General features: G+C 38.4%; 1 pseudogene; it reads right to left on the reverse strand.

Moving 5' to 3' along the window:
* Positions 1-8,028: 8,028 nt before the first annotated feature.
* On the reverse strand, positions 8,029-8,671 carry LOC101436440 (large ribosomal subunit protein uL30m pseudogene; annotated as a pseudogene).
* Positions 8,672-18,164: the final 9,493 nt, after the last annotated feature.

Here is an 18,164-nt window from a genome sequence, read left to right on the forward strand (position 1 = left end):
AGGCAATAAACAGCAGATTGAGTATAGCAGAAACCAGGGTGTCCCTGGTTACCTACCGCATCAATGCCAAGATTTTACTATTCTTCCTCAAGCTTGTAATCCAAATACCGTGCTATTCTTTCCAACATTTGACTTGACCTATTTCACTGAGAATGTTAAGTCTATTAGGTACTATGAATTCCCTCCAATTTATCTTCATATATTTATACCTCTTTCTATCTGCCTGCATACTCACTAAAACCCTTCTAATCTAAGAAGAAGATGTATATTTTGTCCTATGTTAGACAGGCCAGTCCTTTAGTTTGTATCCTTGATGTCCTCTTCTTCTGATTCCTCAAAGATCGGGACCTGGCTCTTCCTCTCTCTCCTATCCTGTTAAAGTTTCATTTTTTGCTGACCCCTTTTGTGCAGATTATAAACATGCTCAAATCACCTATCTTTTTAAAAAGTCTGCACTTATGCATCCTCCACTAGTATCGCATTACCTATTTACTTCCTGTGCCAGTCATGGTTTCCAAAAGAAGCGGTGATGTTCATTTTCTCTATTCTCTCACTTTCCAAGCACTGATTTTTTTTAAAAAAGTTGCTTTATCCTTGTTATGAAATGTGTTAATTGTAGAAATTTTGGAAAATGTAAAAATATACATAAAATTAAAAACATCTAGGAAGCATATGTGGCTCAAGAAGTTGGGCGCCCACATCCCATAGGAGAGGTCCTGGGTTCAGTTCCTGGTGCCTAAAAAAGATGAGCAAGAGAGTGAGCTTGTGTGGTGAGATGATGCAATGAGGTGACACAGTAAGGAGACACAACAAGAGAAACAACAAGCAGGGAGTGGATGTGGCTGTAGTAACTGGGTGCCTCCCTCCCACATAGGAGGTCCTGAGTTTGGTTTCCAGTGCCTCCTAAAAGAAGATGAGCAGAAACAGAGAGCACATAATGAACAGACACAGAGAGCAGACAGCGAGCACAAACAATAAGTGTGGGGGGAGAAATAAATCTTTTTTAAAAATCATCTATAATTCTGTAACTCAGTTGACAATTACTGTGAATATTTTGGAGTTTTCTCTATTTCACTTTAGTCTTAATATATTGGAATAGAAAATAGAATCACACAGTGATTATAGTTTTGTAGGCCTTTTCTCAATTTGCATAATATTTTAGAATTTTTCTATATTATCAAATTTTCTTCAAAAATATATTCAGGGAAGCGGACTTGGCCCAGTGGTTAGGGCATCCATCTACCACATGGGAGGTCCGTGGTTCAAACCCCAGGCCTCCTTGATACATGTGGAGCTGGCCCACGCGCAGTGCTTAAGCACGCACGGAGTGCCCTGCCACACCGGAGTGTCCCCGCCCTGCCACACGGGAGTGTCCCCACGCAGGGGAGCCCCACGTGCAAGGAGTGCGCCCCATAAGGAGAGCCGCCCAGCGTGAAAGAAAGTTCAGCCTTCCCAGGAATGGCACCGCACACACAGAGAGCTGACACAACAAGATGACACAACAAGAAGAAACACAAATTCCCATGCCACTGACAACAGAAGCGGACAAAGAACATGCAGCAAATAGAAACACAGAGAACAGACAACTGGGGCAGGGGGGAGAAGGGGAAATAAATAAATAAATAAATCTTTAAAAATAAAATGATATTCAATGACTATAAAATTACCTTTTATGGTCATGCCATGTTATTCTTCTATGGTCTAATATTTAAGTTACTTTAAATTTTGCTGTTATCACTAAATTACAACAAATTGTTTTCATTAATTTAACTAGGACTATGATTATGATCATCAGTTTGATAGATCTACTTTTATTAGATTGAGGAAATATTCATCTATTCTTAGTATTCTAGTGATTTTAATCAGAAATAAGTGCTGGATTTATCAAGCACTTTTCATCATCCACTGGTTGAGATAATTGTGTTTTATACTTATCAGAACATTTTTCATAAGATGTTTTATTTATATATTTCCTTATAGCAAACTGTTCTTGCACTCCTGTTCTACATCTTACCTGGTGATATGTGCTGTTGAATTCTGGGTACTAGCATTTCATTCTGCACTTTTCTGTCTATATTCAAAAATGAGAAATCTAAATGAAATCTAAAGTGGTCCTTTCTAGTCTGGTATCTCAGAATTTCTGCAGAACATCGAAAGATACTCTGCCTCAAATAAGTTTGGAAAATATTTGGGTCAATGCATTTAGCCAGTTTCTTTACTGCAGAGATTTTCAGGGACTTTAATATGCAAACATGCATTCTGAATCTCCAAGGGGAAGATATGAGAATTTCCTTCACTTATTTGACTACTGAACACATTTTTTGTCAAGTCATATTTATGAATGAAACAATGTTCCCTAAGTGTGCTCCACAGAATACCATTGGGAAACTCAGGCTATATTTTTTCTTGTGGGCTTAATTTGATTATATTGGTACTATGTTTGCTTCATAAAATAATTTGGATATCTTTTCATCTTTTTGTTTTAAAACATGTATTTTCTCGCTCCTTTTGATATGATTTTCCAGTTTTCTCTCTTTAATTGATTTTAACAAAGAACTTCTGCTTGAATTTATCTTTAAATTCAGTCTTTCTGTTCTCTAACTCAGTGATTTCTGCTTTAATTTTTATTATTTCTTTCTCTACCAGTCAGTATCCACTCAGGAAAATGGAAACCACAACAATTATTTTAACAGAGAGAATTTCAAATAACTAATTACCTGATAAGTATTAGAGAATTGAAAAGGAAAAATGGAATTCTTAAGTGACACAGAGCTGGTAAATACCCCAAAGCAGTTATCACCCCTGTGGGAACAAAGGGCAGTACCTGGGGTTTTAGAACCTGGAGTCTTGGAAGAGGATCCTCTGAGGAAGGAATGCTGTCTGGCTGCTGCTGGTATCTTTGCGAAGGCAAGATGAGTTCCCATGTATACCCCACACACACACACATACCCCGTTTTCCCTATTATTAACATTTTGCATTAGTGTGGTACATTTGTTACAATTTTGAAACAGTATTATTATAATTATTCCATTAAATTTAGCCTACTGTTTACATTAGAGTTTATTCTTTGCATTGTACAGTTCTATGTATTTATATACGTGTGTGTAGTAACTTAAACCTAAAATGTCCCTTTTTATCCTTTTTAGAATATACAATTCAGTGGTTAATTACATATGCAAGTTGTGCCTCTATCCTGATCATTCACTGCCAAAACGTTACCACCACCCCAAACAGAAACTCTACACCAAATAAACAGTAACTCCCCAGTCTCCTCCTCCACTTGGCCCCTAGTAACATGATTCCAGTTTCTGACTTAATGAATATACGTATTCTGATTATTTCATATAAGGGAGGTCATACAGTATTTGTCCTTTTGTGTCTGACTTATTTCACTTGACATGATGTCTTGGAGGTTCATGCATGTTATCATATGCATCAGGACTTATCCCTTTTTACAGTTGAATAATATTCCATCGTATGTGTATACCATATTTTGTTTATCCATTCATCTCTTGATAGACACTTGGTTTGCTGTGGCAATTGTGAATAATGCCACTATGAATGTCAGTGTGAAAATATCTGACCAAGCCCCTGCTTTCAATTTTGGGGGTATGAATCTAGAAGGGGGGTTGCTTGGTTATATAGTAATTCTATACTTAACTTTCTGAGGAATTACCAAAGTGTTTTCCACAGTGGCTGCACCATTTTACATTTCCACAACAATGTGTGAGTGTTCCAATTTCTCTTCACCCTCTCCAACATTTATTATTTTCCTTTTTTTAAGAAAATAGTAGCCATTCTAGTAGGTATAGAGATGGTATCTCATTGTGATTTTGATTTGCTTATCCCTGATGGCTAAAGATAATCAACATCTTTTCATGTGCTCATTGGCCATTTGTATATCTTCTTTGGAGAAATGTCTATTCAAGTCTTTTGCCCTTTTTAAAATTGGGTCACTGTCTCTTTGTTGTTGAGTTGTAGAAATTCTTTATATATTTGGGAAATCAAATCCTTATCAGATATATGGTTTCCAATTATTTTCTCCCATTCCATAGGTTGTCTTTCTAATTTTATGATAAAGTCCTTAGGTGCACAAAAGTTTTTTAATTTTGATGAAGTCCCATTTATCTATTTTTTTCTTTTGTTACTTGTGCTTTTGATGTAAAATCTGAGAAACAATCTCCTATCACAAAGTCCTAAAGATAATTCTCTATTTTCTTTCCTAGGAGTTTTATAGGTTTAGTTCTTATATTTAGGTCTTTGATACATTTTGAGTTATTTTTTGTATATGGAGTGAATTAGGGGTCCACCTTTGTTTTAATTTGCTAGGCTGCTAAAAGCAAATACCATGAAAATGGGTTGGCTCAACAATGGGAATTTATTAGCTTGCAGTTTTGAGCTGAGTAAAATGTCCAAATCAAGGCATCATCAAGGCAATGCTTTCTTCCTGAATACTGGCTGCTGGCGATGTTGGACTCCTCTGCTACATGGCATAGTATATGGCAGCCTCTGCTGGTCTCTCCCTTGTCTTCCAAGCTTTGTTGCTTTCAGTTTCTTGCTACTGTGGCTTTCTTTCTCTTTGTCAGAATTTCATTCTCTTGTAAAAGACTCCAGTAGGAGGATTAAGACCCACCCTGGGCCATGCCTTAACTGAAGTAGCCTCATCAAAACGTCCCACCTACAACAGGTTCACACCCATAGGGGTAGGTCAGCTATAGGAACATGATTCTCTGGGGGTACTTCCAAACCACCACAACCTTTATTCTTTTACAAATGGAGATCAAGTTCCCCCAGCACCATTTGTTGAAGAGATTATTCTTTCCCCACCAAGTAGACTACCTTTGTCAAAGATCAAGGGGCCAAGGGTGTGAGGGTTTATTTCTGAACTCTCAGTTGGATTCTCTTGATCTATATGTCCATCCTTGTATCAGTACCACACTTCTCAATTTTTTTAAATTAAAAATGTTGTAGGTTTACAGAAAAATCATGGAAAAAGTACATCCCCACATACCCCCTATTGTTGACACTGTACATTAGTGTGGTACCTTTGTTACAATTGATGAAAGAAGATTAAAATTATACTATTAACAATAGTCCATAGTTCGCATTAGGTATATTTTTCCCTATATACCCACCTTATTATTGACACCTTGTATTAGTATGGGATATTTATTATATTTCATGGAAGAACTTCTTTATACTTGTACTAACTGTGGCCCATCATTTAAAACAGGGTTTGTTGTATTATATAGGCCTATGTTTTATCTTTTAATTTATATATATATATGACTTAAAATCTCCTCCTTTAATCACCTACAAATATATATTTCAGTGCTGTTAATTACACTCACAATAATGTGCTACAATCACCACCATCCATTACCAAAACTTTACAATCCACCTAAACAGAAAATCTGTACAAATTAAGTATTAACTCCCCATTCTCAATCCTCAACTCAGCCCCTCGTAACCAATATTCTGGATTCTAACTCTGTGGGTTTGCTTATTCAAATTATTTCACATCAGTTAGATCATATAATATTTATCCTCTTGTGTCTGACTTATTTCACTTAACATGATGTCATCTAGGTTTATCCATGTTGTCACATGTATCAGGACTTCGTTACTTTTTATGGCTGAATAATACTCCATTGTATGGATATACCATATTTTGTTTATCCACTCATCTGTTGATGGATACATGATTGCTTCCATCTTTTGGCAATTGTGAATAATACCGCTACAAACGTGGATGTGCAAATACCTGTTCAAGTCCCTGATTTAAATTGTTTTGGGTATATTCCTAGTAGAAGTTCTGCCAGGTCATATGATAATTCAGTACTTAGCTTACTGAGGAACCACCAAACTGTCTTCCACAGAGGCTGAACCATTTTACATTCCCACCAACAATGAGTGAGTGTTACTATTTCTCCACATCCTCTCCAACACTTGTAATTTTTAGGGTTTTTTTTTCCCTCTCAATAGTAACCATTCTAGTGGGTATGAAATGGTATCTTATTGTGGGTTTGATTTGCATTTCCCAATAGATAGTGATGTTAAGCATCTTTTCATGTTTTTTTTAGCCATTTGTATATCCTCTTTGAAGAAATGTCTAAACAAGTCTTTTGCTCATTTTTTAATTGGGTTGGTTTTCTTCTTATTGTTGAGTTGTAAGATTCCTTTTTATATTCTGGATATGTGGTTCCCAGATATTTTCTCCCTTTGAGTAGGTTGTCTTTTCAGTTTTGTGATAAAGTCTTTGATACACAAAACTTTTTTCATTTTTATGAGGTTCAATTTGTTTATTTTTTCTTTTGTTGATTGTGCTTTGGGTGTAAAGGCTAAGAACCATTACCTAACAGAAGGTCCTGAAGAAACTTCCCTACATTTTCTTCTGGGAGTTTTATAGTCCTTATTCTTATATTTAGGTCTTTGATCTATTTTGAGTTAATTTTTGTATGTGATGTGATATAGGGGTCCTCTTTCATTCTCTTGCATATGGACAGCTAGTTCTCCCCATACCGTCTGCTGAGGAGACTATTCTTTCATAATTGAGTGGACTTGGCAGCCTTGTCAAAATATTGTTTGACTCCATCTATACAAAATGTAAATACAACTAAATTATAGAGATGGAAATGGATTAACAGTTATGCAGAAGGATAGAAAGATTGAGGGTTGTCTACTAAGAGGTAGGTGTTTGGGTTTTTTCTTGTTTTTTCTTCATGTTTCTTTTTTGTGGGGTAATAAAAATGATCTAATATTGATTGAAGTGATGAAAGCACAATTCTGTGACGTATTATACCAAATGCCATTTATTGTACACTTTAGATGGACTGTATGGTTTATGAATACATTTCAATAAAATTGATTACAAAATCAATTGGCCATAGAGGTAAGGGTATATTCTGAACTCTCAGTTAGACTTCATTGGTCAATATATCTAAGTACCATGCTATTTTGATACTGTAGCTTTGCAGTAAGTTTTTTTTTTTTTTGGTGTCATTTCCGCTTTTAATGCAGTGTCCCAAAACATCAGAACCTATGATAGGATGGATAATGGCACAACGAATATTGATGACCATGATCTTGCCCAGGCAACAAGAGGCAAAATATTTAGACTTCAGGAAAATACAGGGTAACTAGAATTCATCATTTTCAGTTAGCTGCCACAAATACATCTCAGGACCAAACTCTGTTTCTAAAGTCGTTCCTCTTCCCCACCCCTCCAGCTTTGAAATAAGAAAAAAGGAAATAAATAATTCTCCCTTAAAGATTTCTTCCTCCTTTTTTCTTCTTTTAAACACCAACCTGAGAAGTTCCTTAAGGATTCAAAGAATAACAATTTTGAAGCTAGAAGCAGAATGACCATCTGAATAAAAACATTTTGATTAAATGCTTTCATGTCATACCTTGGTTATATGAAGGAAAAATTTACAAAGAGTAAAACACATTTTGACCGGGTAGAGTATAGTAATAAATTTAGGCAAGATTAGATTTATAATTAGAAGACAACTACTATTTTTGGGATTACCTTTAAGGAAAACAGGAAGCCATGTCCACATATGTATTTATAGACTTAAATGAAAAGAGGTCAATCTGGTTGCACTTAATGTTCTTTGACTTTGGCTGAATCTCTATTCTCTTAGGAGAAGAGAATGTAAGTTCTTGAAGGGGAGGGACCAGATTTTAATCAGCTTTGAATTTCTCCAACACCTAGCATAGTTTTTATTCAAAGAGTCACTCACAGATTTGTTGAATTCAATGAGAAAACAATAAAAAATTTTTTTTTCTTAATTTAATGACAATTGCCTACAGTGGCATTGGACCTGAACTTAGATGTTCAAAAAACTGCCATTCTTACCCATTTTGGAGTGAAACTACTAGGGGAAAAGGAGAGAGAATTAAATAGTGCTTTAATATAGAACCAAAGCCTCCAAGTCTATAAGTAAGGAAGAATGATACCATTTTTAGTGAGTGAAAATGACTGTTATTTAAAATATATTTTAGTGAAAATACTTCTTGCCACCTTTAAATAAAAAACAATTGCCTTTCTTTTTTTTAATCTGAAACTGCTCTGGCATTAGGACTTAATTGCTTCCTGCTCCACAGGTTTTAGATTCTACCGCACTACCAATTCCCCAGTGCTCTTGAGGCATGTGTTAGACATGTCTTCCTCAGTTGAAGTCCTTGTGGCAATTTCAGTGGCTGGATTCTTATCAAATGTTTAAGCACTTTCAGTTTTGCACTCACTGAAGGGATATTCTTGTGAATTTGAGGAGTATGTGCCTTTTCTAATTTAAGCCTCTTTATTATCTCTTTTTCCCAATATGGACGGCCTTTTACACCTTTTATTCTGGCAACAACATGCAGTTTATGGGGGTGTTCTGTATCCCCACCATATTTTTCATGATCTGCCGGTGAAATCTGAAATACCTTATCTGGAATTCTTGACCTGGTAAATTTGTGATGAATCCAGTCTGTACAAATGAGGGACTCTACTCCTTTTGTCAAAGTCTGTAGATTGTCCAGGGGTCTCTGGACTATGGAGCGCAAAATCCCTGCCATTCAGTTTGGTGATTCTCTTCTGGGGGAGTGGATTAGCTCATGTGATATGGTTGAGTGCCTGCTTCCCAAGTATGAGATCCCAGGTTTGATCCCTCGTACCTCCGAAACTGCTTAAACAAACTTGAATTCCATCTCCCAGTTTGTCCAGTCATGCCGCTCGACCCCTGGGCCTTAAGAGCCGGGCCTGCAGTAAGTTTTAAGATTTGGAAGTGTGAGTCCTCCAACTTTGCTGTTCCTTTTCAAGACAGTTTTGTCTATTTGGCGCTGCTTGCCCCTCTATATAAATTTGATGATTAGTTCTTCCATTTCTGTGAAAAAGTCTGTTGGAATTTTGATTGGAATTATTTTGAATCTGTATATTGCTTTGGGTAGAACTGACCTCTTAACAATATTTGGTCTTCTAATCTATAAAAAAAAATATCCTTACATTTACTTAGGTCTTTGATTTTTTTCAGCAATGTTTTTGAGTTTTCCATGTACAAATTCTTCACATTCTTGGTTAGATTTAATCCTAGATACTTTAATCTCTATTGTAGAGGGAATTTTCTTCTTGATTTCTTCTTCAGATTGTTTGTTACTAATATATAGAAATACCACTGATTTTTGAATGTTGATTTTGTGCCCTGCCACTTAGCTGAATTTGTTTACTAGCTCTAGTATCTTTGTTGTATTTTTTTCGGGATTTTCTGTTTATAAGAACATGTCTTTGGCAAAGAGAGAAAGTTTTATTTCTTCCTTTCCTGTTTGGAGGCCTTTTTTTCTTACCTAACTGCTTTGGCTGGAACTTCTAGTAAAATTTTTTTTTGGCAGGTGAGGGGATTAAACCGTGTTTATTTTTTAAACCAAACCACTAGGAAAATCTATCACAATCTTGAAACAGCAAACAGTCAGGCTATTACTACCACTTCAAGTAGTAAGTTGGTAAAAAGACAAGGTCTTTATCAAAATGATAAGGTGCTAGTGCTGGGGCAGGAGCAAGGCAAGCTGTAAAAGCCCCAGGCTGATGGGGTGTTAGGCTATGGGGGCCCCTCCCTTGCTCTAAGGGAGTCACCGCTAGCCCAAGCCCCTGAGTTGCTTACTTTTTCTCCCTTGATTTTACTGTGGCAGGGGATTGTCTCCAGAGGCCTCTATTATTTCAGGGGGCTAAGCAGGCAATGCTGGGTTCAGGCTTTCACGCCATTCTGTTCTATGAAAAATCAGGTCTTTCTAAATCCAGTAATTTACAACTCTTAAACAGTTAACAGTTCCTCTTTCACTATTCATTCCCAGATATTGGTATATATCACTATCAAAACATGCTTTCCCTTCAAGGGGACAATGTCACTGCAAGACTGTCCATTCGCTTTCTGTGGACAGCCCCAGGGGCTATGATGACAGTCAGTAAGCGATCTGCTCTGCCTCCCACACTCGCTTCTCATGTTTTTGCATGGACTCCAGGCTGAAAGATGTAATGTGTGAGAATTTCAAGAAAAACACATTATATCTGTTTTTTTTTAAGATTTATGTTTTATGTTTTATTTATTTCTCTCCACCCCACCCACCGCCCAGTTGTCTGCTCGCTGTGTCCATTTGCTGTGTGTTCTTCTGTGACCGCTTCTATCCTTATAAGCGTCAATGGGAATCTGTGTTTCTTTTTGTTGCGTCATCTTGTTGTGTCAGCTCTCTGTGTGTGCGGCGCCATTCCTGGGCAGGCTGCACTTTCTTTCGTGCTGGGTGGCTCACCTTACGGGGCGCACTCCTTGCGCGTGGGGCTCCCCTATGCGGGGGACACCCCTGTGTGGCATGGCACTCCTTGCACGCATCAACACATGGGCCAGCTCCACATGGGTCAAGGAGGCCCGGGGTTTGAACCGTGGACCTTGCATGTGGTAGGTGGATGCCCTATCCATTGGGCCAAGTCTGCTTCCCAACACATTATAACTTGATGGTCAGGTAAGAGTGTCCTACAGGAAGCCCTTTAAAGTTCTCATTCAAGGCGCCCTTTCTCACAACTCCACATCTTAATCAATTTCAGGCCCTTGTATATAAAATAAAATCAAGTAAATCTAAAAACCAGAAACCTTTTTTTTTTCTCACCTTTCCTTAAGGAAACCTAAGTATTTAATGGAGATGCCCATGTAGAAGGGAACTGGGACCCCCAGTCCCCACCTCTAGCTGACTTCCCTGCTGAGAGCCAGCATCTTATCAGTCAAGTGACCGAGCAACTTTGTAAGTAGATCCTCCATCCCCTTTTATTATGTCCCCACTGATGCCACTTTGAAGCACAGAGCTGTCCCTACTAAGTCCTGCCATAATTTAGATTCATGAGCAATATAAATGACATTGTTTGAAGTCACTATATTTGGGGGCTTCATTTTTCTTAGTAATTTGTATTAGAATAACACAAATGCCACTGTCATTCATTAATACATAGCTTCAGTAAAACAACTGACTTCTATTCCCTAACAAGAACCTATGAGAATTGGATATGGAAAAGGAATTTTTAATGTGGGAAGGCAGGGGACAAACAATGAAAATAGGAGCTACCTTGTAGTCACACACCATGAGTGCATTTTGACTCCCAGAGGACAGATTACCACCCATTGCCATAGAAATGGGTGGGCAAGGGAAGGGGGGATGGAGGGGAGGAAGACTTTGGGTTACTTCTCTACATTCCTCAGCAGAAGTCTCACGAGTAACATGGAGGAGGTGATGGAAGGTGGTGTTGAAAAAGTATGAGATGCTGACATGGATTGTAAACTCCTCAGGAGCATATCCCAGGCTGCTTTCATTCATTATTGTATGTCCAGAGGCTGGCAAAATGCCAGCCGCATAATAGGTACTCAATTATTAATAATATTTTAAATTAAAAAATGGAATGGAAATTCCATGGTATCCTAGTCAAGACCTTTGTTTGTAAAGAATGGAAATCCAATTAAATTAAAGTAAAAGTGAGTTTAGTGTGATGACTAAAGGGAATTTCCCATAAGCCAATTGCAGAATGTACTGTAGGGTCTTTCAGGAACAGAAAAAATATCCACTTTTTCCCCTCTGCCTGGATTCATGTGGCTCTCTCATCTTGGCTCCTGGTCCATTTCTAATCTAGTCTCCTCTTTATAGAGTTGCTTCCTCTGCCAAGCTTTCAGTTTCTCTTCTCCAAAATTCCACTTGCACGAGGCACAGGGTGGCCGTGTTGATCATCCTACATGCCCTATTCCTCCTCTGAGCAACAGCCCGACAGACTGTCTCTGTGCCTGAACCCCGCCCTCCTGGGAGAGAGACTCTAATTGGCTGAGCTTGGGTCAGGGGTAAGCATTGGTCTAAGCAGCTGTGACCAGGCAGTTCTTTGGGCTTCCTCTTCTATGAGGCAGGTTTTCTAAGACAGGGCATGAGTGGGGAGGAAAATGATGATGCCCTGAAGTGTGTAAGCAAGAGTTCAGGGAGCTGCCTTCCACCCTCCAAAGTTTTGGGGTACAGCCCATGGTCCTGTGAAAAAGCTCTTGGACAAAATAAAATGCCATCACAGCCTTAGAAAAGCCATGAGCAAGATGTCTCTCAAATTGTCTAATGGCCTGTTTTCAAGCTACTATTTCAAATGCATACGATACTATGCTCAACGAAGATCAGGTTCTAAGGTTTAATCACTTACTGTCCAAGATTTCCTATGCTTCTAATAATTAGCATTTCCACTGCCCATGGTCACTTAGAGACTAAACAATTAGGGTCCACAGTCAGTCAATGATTAAGGTCAGAGTCCCTGATCTGGAAGTGCAAATAGAAATCCCCTTTCTGAACTTTAAAGGACTCCAACTTTCTAGTAATCTGCATAGAGGCACACAGGAACTAATGGGTCATTTTGGATTAAACAGCTGCATTGAATCAGGAAAGAAAGCAGTCGCCTTCTACAGAGAGCCCACCTGAGGTCAACGGGCTGGAAGGGTCTTCAGGCTCTCCTAGGGTCCCCTAGTGGTCAAAAAGGGGAAAGCTGCTTCCCAAGATCATGGTATTCTTGAGGCGTAGCTCACAGTGCAAGAAAATTTGTGTTTGGTTTGTTTGTTTTTGTTGTTGTTTTTCAAATTTTTAATACATAACAAGTTAAAAAGTTAGAAAAAGTACTAGTACTAGAAAAAGAACAACTTGAAACAGTACATTTTAATACTTGTTTGGATGTGTCTTTTTAATAACGGTTGATCAAAATTCAAGTTGAATAGGTTTTATTTTCTAAAAAACCTTGCATTTCTTTCATTCATGAATTCTGAACTATGTTCTAATTATTGTGATGATAGGAACATCAAAGCCATAATGTAGCTTAAATTTCTACAAAATGGCTTATTAGTGAAAGCTCCTAATGCCAAATTTGTATCATATTAGTTTCTAAAATAGCTATAATGTGTTGTTTTGTTTCTAAGATTTAGTCAGAATGCGATGGAGTTAAGTTCTGAAACAGGTCAGATTAACTCTAGTCCTTGCCTCAAAGTACTTACAAAAATTTTATTAAAAAAAAAAATCTTTTAAAGTCCAGGCTGTTGGTGAACTGAGAGTGTGCCTGGGTTGATTGACAGTATCTGTCAGAGGCAATGAACTCCACTTCAACGTTGCCTTTATGCTGGTGTGTCAAGTTGTTCAACTGTGACCCTTCCATCTGTTCCAGCTAATCTGAAAGTCATTTAGACCCATTTCCCCATTCATTTGAAACACAGCACATTCTCCTGTTAACACACATATGCAAAGTTGTCTGCTGACAGCAACCTAAGAATTTTTTTTTAAGTCTCACAACATCTGTATAAACATTTACACAATAGTAAATCCATTTATTAATCATTATTTTCTCCTTAATTTTTTGAGACACTTCTAGATATGAGGTCATCTTGAACATGTAGAAGTTTACCTCCCAAAATTAAGTCAAGTGATTACTTGACTTTGACATTTAAAAAAAAAAAATCATTCTGTATTCAGTGTCTTAAGACTTCCTGAGAATTCACAATTTTATTTTCATGGATTCAGTTAAAACTGAGAGTGCCTGCATACTTCTTTTTTTTTAAAGCAGATTTGGGGAGAAAGAATATAGTTCACCAGATCTACTAAATAGAATCTCTGGGGTGGTGCTTTGGGAATCTATTTTCAAAAAGCATCCTGAGAAACTGTGAGAATCAGCCAGATAAAACACTCACTAACATGAATTCTGCTACATGACTCTGCTTTCCTTATATGGTTCAAATGACCCCATCAAATTACTTAGCTAACGGTAACAAGTCAAAATGTTCTAAAATAAACAGAGAAAACAGGGAAATTTATTTGAGAGAGTTGCATGGATATTTCTTTGCCTTTTGTGTAAATTGAAACTGCATTCGGATATAACTGCATCTGGATGTAACACAAAAACAATGTTCATACTATGCTAAGTGAAGACCTCATTTAGTCTAGAACTTAAAAAAAATAATTGTTTTACCTTATTTTGATCTGTTTTTTTTTCTGTATTCTGTCCAGATCTACTATGTATTGTTCAGGTCTCACCTCACCCCTGACCCTGAATCTCTGTGTGACTTTGAAAAAGCTACTTCTCCTCTCTGACACTTAGTGTATGTGAGAGAGTTGGAGAGGATGATTTCTAAAGTCGCTTCTAGGTCTGACATCCTCTGTGCATCCAAAATAAGCTCTATTTGTCCTTTCCTCTCGGATAAAGTCTTCTCCAGCAATGAACATTATCTCCACTTACACACAATTGGGGCCCACAGAAACACTAGTTTATCTGGGGGTTTTAAGGCTACATTTCTGAAGTATAGACAACACTTGGTGAAATTTTCCTAGAATTTAATCACTCCCCAAGCTTCGATAGTGTTTTTATTGATCTATTCATAAAATGTTTCTCCTCTCTCCTTTGAGGTTATATGACCAATGTTCAATAGTTTTTTTCATTGCATTTGCCCCTCCTTTCCCCCATCTCCTTTTCATTTTTCATCTTTAGCCCCCTTGGTATGGTCCAAAGGACATAAAGGTCTTCTGGTGAATTGTGTGACCTTGAACAAGTCATTAAACCTTCCTAAGCTTTAGTTTTTCATCTGTAGGATGGAAATAATATCTGCTTTGCTGGTCTCACATGTTGTCTTGAGTACAAAAATAAAAGTAAATGCTAAGGCACTTTCTAAACTGTAACCTGTTGTAGAGATGCCATCATTATTATTTTTATTATTACCATTACTATTGCTGCTGCTCATAAGTTAGCTCTCTGTATCACCATTGCAAATAAAATACCATTTCACAGATGACCATTTTGGTCATCCACTGAGAAAAATTGAAGAGAATTGTAGTCATGTGAATCAAAAACTTTAAAAACATTCACAACTTTGGGTACAATAAGTTTACTTCTAAGAATGTATTAAACATGTATCATATTTTGCCTAAGGATGTCCATCCAAATACTGCTTATAATAGACCTTTTTTTTTTTTAAGATTTATTTTATTTATTTCTCTCCCCTTCCCCGCCTGTTGCCTGCTCTCTCTATCCTTTTTTGCTGTATGTTCTTCTGCATCCGCTTGCATTATTCGGCAGAACTGGGAAACCGTGTCTGTTTTTTGTTGCGTCATCTTGCTGCGTTACCTCTCCATGTGTGCGGCACCACTCCTAGGCAGGTTGCACTTTTTTCATGCAGGGCCTCTCTCCTTGTGGGGCGTACTCCTTGCACATGGGGCACCCATATGCGGGGGTGCCCCTGCGTGGCACAGCACTCCTTGCATGCAGCAGCACTGCGCATGGGCCAGCTCACCACATGGGTCAAGAGGCCCTGGGGATCGAACCCTGGACCCTCCATATGGTAGGCAGACACTCTTATCAGTTGAGCCACATCCACTTCCCCCAACAGCCCATATTAAAACTAAATTACGGTCCATGAGTAAATGATTATCCAGCTATCACTGACACACTATGTAAACCCTTCTAAATGATGTCTTGGAAAAATACTTAATAACTTAGAAAGTGCTTATATTATGAAGTAAAGAAAAATAAAAAGCAAGATGGAAACCTGTATTTAAGCATGATTGCAAGTTTATAGGAAAATGTATTGTTTCATAAAAATATATTGCCTAAATATATTTCAGACAAAGAAAAAATACAAATTTTTTTTTGTTATCAGTGAAGGGAGTAAAGGTATCTTCTGTTCTCTATTTATCCCCGCAATTTCTGTCCTACAGCCTGATCCACATGACATTTCCTTAAATAAAACTTACCATGTAAGTACTTTATCTATTTTATTTTAAATGCATTGCCTTGTAAAAGAGTACTGCATTATCTATTCATCACTATGATATCCTAAAGGAATTGTGAGTGTCCCTATATTATAAATGATAATATGGAGATTCAGAAATGTCAGCAACTAGCCCAACAAGATAGACCTAATAAGCAGCAAGATTTAAACCCTAGCCCAGCTGGCTTTGTGTTCTTCTCCTGCAAACACAACTTCTCTGTTAGTTACCTTCTAAAAGTCTTCAAGTGGTGGGCCAGCTGAAGTATTCTAGAAATGTGGACTCACAGCCAACCTTCAGGATTCATTCCATGTAGAAAAGGACTATTTTCCAGTGGGTCTGTAGTCAGGGCCTCGTGGAGTGTGATCTTAAGGGCCAGGAAGGACTCAGACTTATCACCCCTATCCATTCACTCCTGCTTCTGAATTCCTTAGCCTGAGCCAGAGTCCAATGTTTCAGAATGAAAGAGCAGGCTGGAAGTGGAAGTCCACCTGGGAAAGCAACACAGGGACTTTTAATTCTCATGCCAACAAACATATAGATAAGCACACCTCTTCTAGCAACAGGTGGGAACTGCTAAAGCTGGAACAAACATCAGGGATTTGCAAATTGACCCCTTCCTACCTCCTCGCCCAGAGTCAGCAGAGTAAGGGCAGAATTGAATGGGATTGCAGGGGCTTGGGTCACAATAGGATAACTGTATGTCTAGGAGTGCCCAGGATAGCCATGGTTTATGCCTGGTATCCAAGGTTAATTATTCAGAGCAGTTAGATTATACATTATACATTCCCCAAGCTCCCAGTGTCCACAGGCCATAGCCCCAGAGAACATTGGAGGTGGTACCTAGATGAACATTCTTTCTCTACACCCAGGCTCTGCCTAGGGGCCAGTGAACAAGGCAGGACAACAGACCAGCAACCTGCCAGATAAACACTACACAGGAGGAATAATTTTCCTATTTGCTACCAGGTCCTTTAGAAATATGGCTTTTGTGGACATTTGTTGCTTTAAGCTACCCACCATGTATTCCCAGGCCTTCTGGGAGTTTCCTGGCTATGCTTAGGACAGCCTGCTCCTCCACTATTAAGTAAGGGGGCTTCACAGATGAACATATGATTCAGGCTGGTCCATCAGAGCATTTTAAACCCTTAAGCATGGGGGTTGGTTCAAGGGATAAGGTGTGTGACTTGAGCTTGTACAATTAGAGTTTGACACTGGGTCACACACATTTGAAAAACTTACTCTACTACAGGACTTCTCATGACCTTGAAAATCAATTCCAGGATTTCCTGGGATCTGGTTGGATTGCTGAGAAGTTAGGTGAAAACCTGGTTTTGGCAGCTATCATTCCACCATGAGAGGAAACCCTGCTTAAGAATGGAATCAACATAGAGAATGGACAGATGGGGAGAAAACGAAGAGTCCTGAGGACAAAGTTTAAATCCCTGTATCCAAGGAGGCCCAAAGCTGGTATTGCCCTAAACTTTTATTTAGGGATGGTAAACCAGTAAATTCCTTTTTTTCCCATAATTTATTTTAAGTGGGGTTTCTGTCTCATGGAAAACAATAGCAATCCTGATGTAGGGGCATTAATGACAACAACAACAAAAGTCACCTTTTTGGTTTAAAAAACTTGAGAAGAGATGCCAGAGCACAAAGAGGAGGCTCAGGGAGGAGCTCAGAACCTAGAGATTGAAGGAACCCTCAAGGTGTGCTCAGAGGAGCAGCTCATTCTGAGGTCAGGAATGGGCTCTACAGCGTTCCTGACAAGCACTACCTGAACTTTTCCTGTGACAGGAAACTCACTTCCTGAAGTAACCAATCCACCATGGGCAGACTCGGCCTCTCTTTTTATTCAGTGGAACTCTTTCTCCCTGCACCTTCTGCAAATGGATTCTGGGTTAGCAACCCCCACCCCGATCCTCCTGCAGTCCCACAGATCAGGCCTGTTTGCTCTTCCTCATGATGATGTCTCATATACCTGAAGATGATCTCCTGCCACAGTCCCAGGCCTTTCTCCATATTGCTCCTACTCCTTTGGGGATCCCCAAGAATACACTCCCATCCTATAATTATAGTCATTACCATAATAGCCAAGATGTGTCAGGCATTTACCATGTGCTAGGCACTGTGCTGAGCTCTTTACATAATTTATTTAATCCTCATAACTATCCTACGAGGTGGGTGTTATAATCTCCATTTTACAGATGATGAAATGGAGGCTCAGAAGATTCAATAATTTATTTAGGTTTTTAAGTGATAGAGCTGGGACTCATAACCTGAGCTAGCTGAATTCATAACTGCTTTACAGTATGGCCCTTTTGGCCTGTGGCAAGGAAACTTTTCTTATATGCAAGAACTTGGGTAATAACTCCATGTC

This window comes from Dasypus novemcinctus, chromosome 10, assembly GCF_030445035.2.
Source record: "Dasypus novemcinctus isolate mDasNov1 chromosome 10, mDasNov1.1.hap2, whole genome shotgun sequence".
Taxonomy (NCBI): domain Eukaryota; kingdom Metazoa; phylum Chordata; class Mammalia; order Cingulata; family Dasypodidae; genus Dasypus; species Dasypus novemcinctus.